We start from the raw sequence: 7,647 nt of genomic DNA, 5'->3' as shown, positions 1-7,647 counted from the left end.
TTAAGCAAAACGGATATTAAACAAATTCTATTCAAATCTCAAAACACAGTGTTTAACCTTCCTGTTTAAAGTACTACACTATGTTATGAAAAATAGGATGTCCATCAAACATGGACAATGTGTTTTAGATTAACGACTTAAAAGTATATATTAATGCACGTACAGAACTTTAAATAGCCTAAAACAGTAATTTTATGTTAACAACCGATTTAGCATGTGTGACGTATACAAAGTTGTTGTTTTGCGAAAACTATTTATTGAAGTTAATTAGAAACGATGTCTGAGTCAATGGGTTACTTTTTACCACCATAAAAAATTGCACGATATTGTTCGGGTCAAAATAACATAAAAACTATGTAAACCTTTTGGACCATTACATTACGTAAAAATATGTTTATCACTGTGAATACGTGCCCGGGTCCGCATTCATTGTAAATTAATAAAGTGCACAGTATTCAACATTAACTCGCTTTATTGCAGCATACGTGTTCTAATTGTCTTTTAGAAAACCAATATAAAAGCCTAGAACATAACTAAGCCACATAATTCCTCATCTGTATTATTGTGTCATAGCATTAGAAATATCCGTTTCTGTTCATTTTTGAGCACAGTATTTGAGCCATGTCACGTCCGTGTAATGGTCATATTTGATGACCCATTTTCATGGGTATTTTTAATCGGACACACAATACAATCCAAATGTCTATTCTTTGAAGGAAATCTTTTTGAGCTCTTAATTTCATTCGAGTTTAAATATAGTTTGTTAAGCATCTAAGCAAACATAATGCATAAAGGAAAGGAATAAGTTTGTAAAATAACTTCAGAAACGCAATATTGATTTTTAACAAATATATTTTCACAATATAAAAATACATAACAAACCATATATACATTATGGATTTACATATATATTACAGTCAGAAGAAGAGGACGATAAAAGATGACATGCACACATGATTGCTGACTTATAATTTTAAACATTTCAATAGCATCAATTAACACGTAGATATACGAGGGTCGATCTTAGAACATTTCGATAGTTATCTTTACAATTATGTCATTGTTTTTTCGTATTGTTTTAAAGATTAAAATAATCATCTTTATTACATCTTTTAATTATGGGAATGATGTATAAAAAATACGGAATAGTGTGTATTGTAAAGGGTATATTTAGAGGTCTCGCAACGCGCATGCTTCGAGCTGTCTCTAAATGCACTATTTCTTTTAGCATTGTGTGAAAAGTTCAATTCTTGAACATGGAAACATGGAAAAACTGCCTAAAATAAATAACATCTTTTTACATTGCAAAGTCCATTAACACGTCACTCAATTATAAAAAAGCAAGATAGCACATTTAAAAAGTCTAGTTAATAAGCAAACTATCTTCAGATAGCACGAAAGTTATGCCAGTCATAAAGTTAAGTCCATAAGACAATGAAAGTCAACAAAAGCATTTAATCACACAAAAACATGAGCATAATGTGGAAGTTTTTCTATTTTGTTCTACACAATCCATGACAATCAATCGGTTGTCGTTCATTTTCCCCATCAACGAACGAGCCCGTATTTATGTCTGCGATGATGCGGTAAAGGTCGATTTTTCTTGTAATGTAGTTGATATTTATAAAAAACGGAAAGTCAATCCGACAGCTTATATTATGAGAATTGTGTGATATTATAGAATAATTAGTCACCATAAGAACTAACACACAAAAAACTTACTAAGATATATGTTAAGAGTTAAAAAAAAAAAGGTACCCAGCATTCTGTTTGATAATTGAAAAAAAAATCATTACAATAAAACAGCGATTTCAAAAAGTTCATTTCAAACTTGCTTAATATGTTGAATCTTTTTTTTAATCCAGCAAACGGTTGCAATTTTCATTTCAATGATTAACGCCAAACTCCACGAATTAACGGAGATGTTGATATTGATAAATTACATTTAATGCAAAGGGCAAATTCGACATGACAAAATGCTCGCGAATCTGTGTAGCTTCATTTTAACGTTATGATGCCTTACCGATATTTTAACAGTTCTCTAAAACAAATACTATTGCATATTAATTCAAATTAATGTTGCTTGACATATGTCATACATGGGTGCATTTGAAGCGTATTTCGATAGAAAAGTAATGTAACTATTAAGAAATATTGGGAACACAACTTCGATTATAAGATGCGACATGCGAATGCAATGAAATGATTTTTTGTAAGGTAAATGCTTGTGAATTTGAAGAAACATGCAAAAACATATTATGCTGATACAAGCACATAAAATGTTTATCACTAATGGTAATGTTTTTTTTTCAAATCTCACACTAATTATATAGACACAATTCAACTTCGGAATACATAACAATAATTATTTAAATGATTTTTAGATGTATTTCTTGCTTGCACGAAAAAAAGCAACAATGCACATTAAGCTAAAGATCAGATGACAACAACACGCGTTTCTTGTGCATTTCTAATAAATGTACTGTATCTATCGCATACTTGTTTTTGACGTTCATCTGTATTTCATGCACATAGGCTTTTGCAATGTGTCATACGTTATGTTTTAATAACTTAATAGAAGCAAATTATTGCATGTACTTTGACCAAACAATTTGCTTGATTTAAAACTTTAACATGTGCACTCACTGCAACTTAATGTATATGGTGTAGCTTTGATCACGATTCATATGAAAATATAAAAAAGAAAAACGGTTTGTTTTTCTTGTTTCTGTTGTTGTTGTTGTCAATGTTGACAACAGCTGTAACAAGACAGCTCGACTCTTCTTCCGCTTTGAAAGAATAATGAACGTTTCTGTCAAGCACCTTAGATAATACCAAGACTGATATTCTTTAATTTGAATTACTGTACAAAAATATGTAGTATGTGAGAACGAACTAAATGTGTAAAGTTATCAATTATAACAAGACATGTGACCATGAAACGACTTTTAATGTGAACCAATTATTGTAGCTTAATTTAATTAATTGTGCAAGCAATTCTTACTTAAAAAGTTAGCTTTACACCAAATCCAAGCACAACTTTTATAATAAGCAATACAGAAATTTCTACATGTCTAGTATATTGTGTCGAAAATAGTATGTATGTTTGTTTGTATTGCTTATATGTAATTTTGAATAACTGAATAAATTGCGTCTAAACCAAATCACAGAACAGTACATTCATCGAACGGACGCCATTTTTCTAATTTTGGAATCAGTGACTGCGGCCAACAGTCCCGAATGCGGTAACATCCTTATCCTGCATGTTAAACAATAACGTTAGAGCTCAAAACCTCCATCAAAACAAAAGTAACTTAGTGGAAACTATTTTTTCTAGTTTTAGTAACAGTAACCTTGATCCCAATAGCCGAAAATGCAATCCTTACATAGATCTGTATGTACGCTTCCTACACGACCACTTAGAGAGAAAAATACCCCCATCAAATCTAAAGTTTTTAGCGTACACTCCGATTTTATTTAAAGTAACACATACCTTTATTCCATTGGCCCAAACTGTAATATCTCGCTAAATCAGCATGTCACCGTCGTACAAACAAAATAACAGTATATTACAAACTTATTCAACACAAACCTTCTACATGTTTAGCAAAGTGACATTGCCCTTGACACAACTGGTCCAAAATGCAAACTCATGCTAGGTCAACATGTCAGCTAATAATAATTGTAGTTGCTTGCAAACTTTTACGAAATTTTCTGTATACATTAAGGATTATAATTCTGCGTAATTGCAGGTCAACGTCATTGGCATAGTTCAGTGACAAAGCATGATGATTCAAAAGATATGTGTGAATATCTGTAGCGGTTACCGAGATATATAGTAGTTGCATACATACTCGTCTCTAAAATTCAGCTTGCTCACACATTTTAATTGAACTTTTCAATGTATACACGGGTTAAAAAATCCATCTAAAAGGCTTTACAAGGTTATAGGTCTTGGTTAGTGACTAATTATAAAGACCGTGAACAAATATGAACCATTTTGTTTCTATATCTGAAGTGGATACAGAGATAATGATAAGTTACAAGTTTGGATGAATAGAAAGCTTGGACTTTTTAGAGAAAAAACTATAGTTGAAAAGCATGCAAATATTTGTAAATACAGTTATCCTGATTCAATTTTGATTCAAAACATAATCATGAATTTTATGTTTTATTCTTTCTAAGAAGAAAACAATTACCAGAGTCCCAGTGCAAGAACATAAATCCCTCTGTTCAGAATCCACCTACCAGCATGAGTAAAATATGTGCACGTTTGGTTCCGCTAATCGGACACTTTCTGTCGTATTCCAGCAAATTGAAGACAAATTGCAATCGTAGATAATGCATTTTTGGCCAGACCATTTCAAGGGCAATAACTCCGCTCCAATAATGGCCTGTGGTGGAGGCCAAAAACAGAGGATAATGCAAAACAGATGAAAACCTTCAACGAGCCATGACACCAGCCGAAATATCGACAAGTCAAATGGCGAACATATGGAAAACTATCCTGGGATTAGGGAGAACATGACCAAGTACACATGCACAACGACGGGAAACGTTGTTCCGGTCGATTCAATGTGTCGGTATTTTCACAACATGGGGAAAACAAAAATAATACATTTTACTTTGTCCAGATACAGTCATTTGATTGTTAAATCGATAGCCACTTATATATCGAAAATACAGCATGCGTCATTACAAAATAGCTTCTTTAGAAACTGAGCAACATCAATCAGTCTGTTAATGCGTATTTGGTTCTACATGACAATATAAGAGAGATTACATTTAGAAAAACTAGTAGACTATCGTGCTTTTACATAGATTAGAGAGTTTATTTTTTAATGTAGATGTTATTGCTTATCATTCTTCGTACGCAGGTAGCTTGAACAAATACATATATATTCAACTTATTTAGAATTCGTTCTACATTTGATCTAAAGAACATAGATTTAACATGGCTAGAATTTATTATTTTTAATTTTAGTCCTAACGTATTCAGAAATGGGTCTAGGTATGTAGAAGGCTAATAGTTCTTCGATGGTTGTTTATATTTTTAAAACGTTGAAATTATGATTCGTTTGGATAACTCAGTACATTAAATATATAATATTTCAAATGTTTTTTTCATTTGTTTGAAGGAAGACCAATGAAAAGCCCTGACTTTGTGAGTGACTGGTTATATCTCTCAGTGCAAAAAGGAAAGGACTTGCTCAAGGTTCCTCACGGACTTGGGGAGGTGCCCGTATTAGTGCAGATTCAGAAAAAAAACTCCTTCTGGACCCAATAAGGTCTTTGTATTCAATGGAATGGGTGAGTTCCTAAGTTATACAGAAATTTTATTATTTATTATTTTGTTTATAAAGACAAACATTCGACGAAGATATTGTAAGAAACTTGGTACAATTGTTATTCGCATTGATGTAATTGAAATAGAGCAGCTATAGGGGTAATATTAAAAAAAACATGCATGGAAAATCAGAAATCCTGTTTATATCCAAGAGATAGGATTTATGTCTTTTACTAACAGGCGAAATTCCGCGTGATGATGACATCGATGAACCTTATGGAGCCGTTCCTTACTTGTACGACAAGGAATATGTCTTGGTAACAACAATGTCTGGCGGAAATGATGATCCTGGAAAGGCAATATTAACAAGTACGCAGCTTATTTATGGTGGATTTTTTAATTAAATAATTTGAAATATAAGTAATAATAATAATCCATTGCATGTCTAACAAAGACATTCATGAATTTAGAGTGAATACTTATATTAATGCAAAAGCTTATTTACATCACCTCAGGCATATTGAAGTAAATTGAGTATTCTCTAAAAATGTTATGCACACAAAAATACGGTGTTGTTAATTTTCTTGTTTCCCATTCTTATATTAATGTATGGCCTGACAAAGAGCCTATATTGCATTTACTCTTTTCAAAATGCGTCTAATTCCAGCAATGTTTGACCACTTAGGCGTAAGATTATAGAACATGCAACATTCCTATTCAATGTTAAAAAACTGATCTGGTATATGAGGTTTATTCTTTTTTGTATTTCCCTATATCCACCAAAACAGTTAACGTTGTCTTTATGAGTCACCTAAACCCATTCAAAGACTGACTAATTTAATCAACGCGATATTGTTTTGTTAACACGTGATGTTGTTGTTTTCAGTGAATAATAGGTATTTTGTTGGCCCGAATAATCAGACAAGTGACGCTTGCTAGATTCAAATATTGGCATGGAAACCAACGCCTCTGCTTGAACCTGATTTTCATGTTGGAAACTTATCAGTCCAGTCAGGTTTCTCAAAAGGTACTTAACAGTTGGCAGTTTTAACATACATGAATGCTAAATCTAATGCATATTGGATAGGAAAAGCAATCACTTAGGAGTTGTTTGTCTTTAAATTGTCTTGAATATGTATTTCATTTAAAAAGCTGCGTTGTATGTAATTTCTTGTACTGTTAAGTTAATGTGTGGCCTGTCTTTTCAGTAAAAGACCTGCAGAGAATACAAAGAATTTCCCTGCGGGAAAAATGTTTTTTCAAGTTGATTTTTTCTACATTTATCTAGAACTACACTTTTTATCGTAAAACAACAAACAAGCAAAGTTTAACATAACCAGAAGTAACTTACACATAGCTTATATTTGAAGACACAAACAGCATTACATATTATGCAGATTTTAAGGGAACTTTTTGCAACGCACTTATTTGTTTATGCTAATACATTTGTAATCCAATTAAAATCACAATCTTATGAAATATTTGTAATATGCAAATTTTCATTTTAACTTATTTAATAATTTTAATTAATTATAATTAATAAAGTTTTAATTAATTTCAATTAACAAAAATGTATAATTACTATTGCATATTGTTTAAAATAACTATTGCATATTGTTTAAAATAACTAGTGCATATTGTTTAAAATAACTATTGCATATTGTTTAGAATAACTATTGTATATTGTTAGAAATACTTAAGGAATTGTGCAGTCCGTATTACGCATTAAGCCCGGGTTTCCGACACACCACATTTTGTGCCAGGTGAGCTACAAACTCTAACATATTTAAAAAACCACCTTGATGTTCTATAAAAAAACAGCTTAGTAAGCTAAGAGAGCGAGTAGCACATTCCAACCTAAATTGTTTCCCAAATTTGGAACATAAAAGTACACAGTCGAAGCTTCGAGAAAGTTCCATGACTAAGCGTTAACAGTCTTGACCCGAATAAACATAAAAAAGTAGGTGAATAAGCGTACCAAGTGAGACCACGTGGGAAACGTATTTGGAAAAGTCTGATCAAATTTCAAAAAGCAGCCACCGAAAGAATATTTAAGAAAATGCTGTGCTGGATTCAAGTACTGTATTTTTGGATATTCTTTCAGGTGAGATGTTATTACTTATTTATTTTCAAACCTAAATTATTGTTTGCTGCAAATAAATATATTCATACTTAATTATTGTTTGCTACTTCAATTTGTTTTAAATACATTCAATGTAGGGTATTTAGAAAAGTTGTTTGGCTGAACAATATCCGAATAATTATATATTGTGTATTTATGATAATTACTATTTTATAAGTATCATATTAGTAAATCTAATAATACTGTTTTCTCATAAATAAATAATTTCTTTATTTCA

The sequence above is a fragment of the Dreissena polymorpha genome, chromosome 1 (genome assembly GCF_020536995.1).
Source record: "Dreissena polymorpha isolate Duluth1 chromosome 1, UMN_Dpol_1.0, whole genome shotgun sequence".
In the NCBI taxonomy this organism is placed as follows: Eukaryota; Metazoa; Mollusca; class Bivalvia; order Myida; family Dreissenidae; genus Dreissena; species Dreissena polymorpha.
This window is presented reverse-complemented; position numbering follows the sequence as displayed.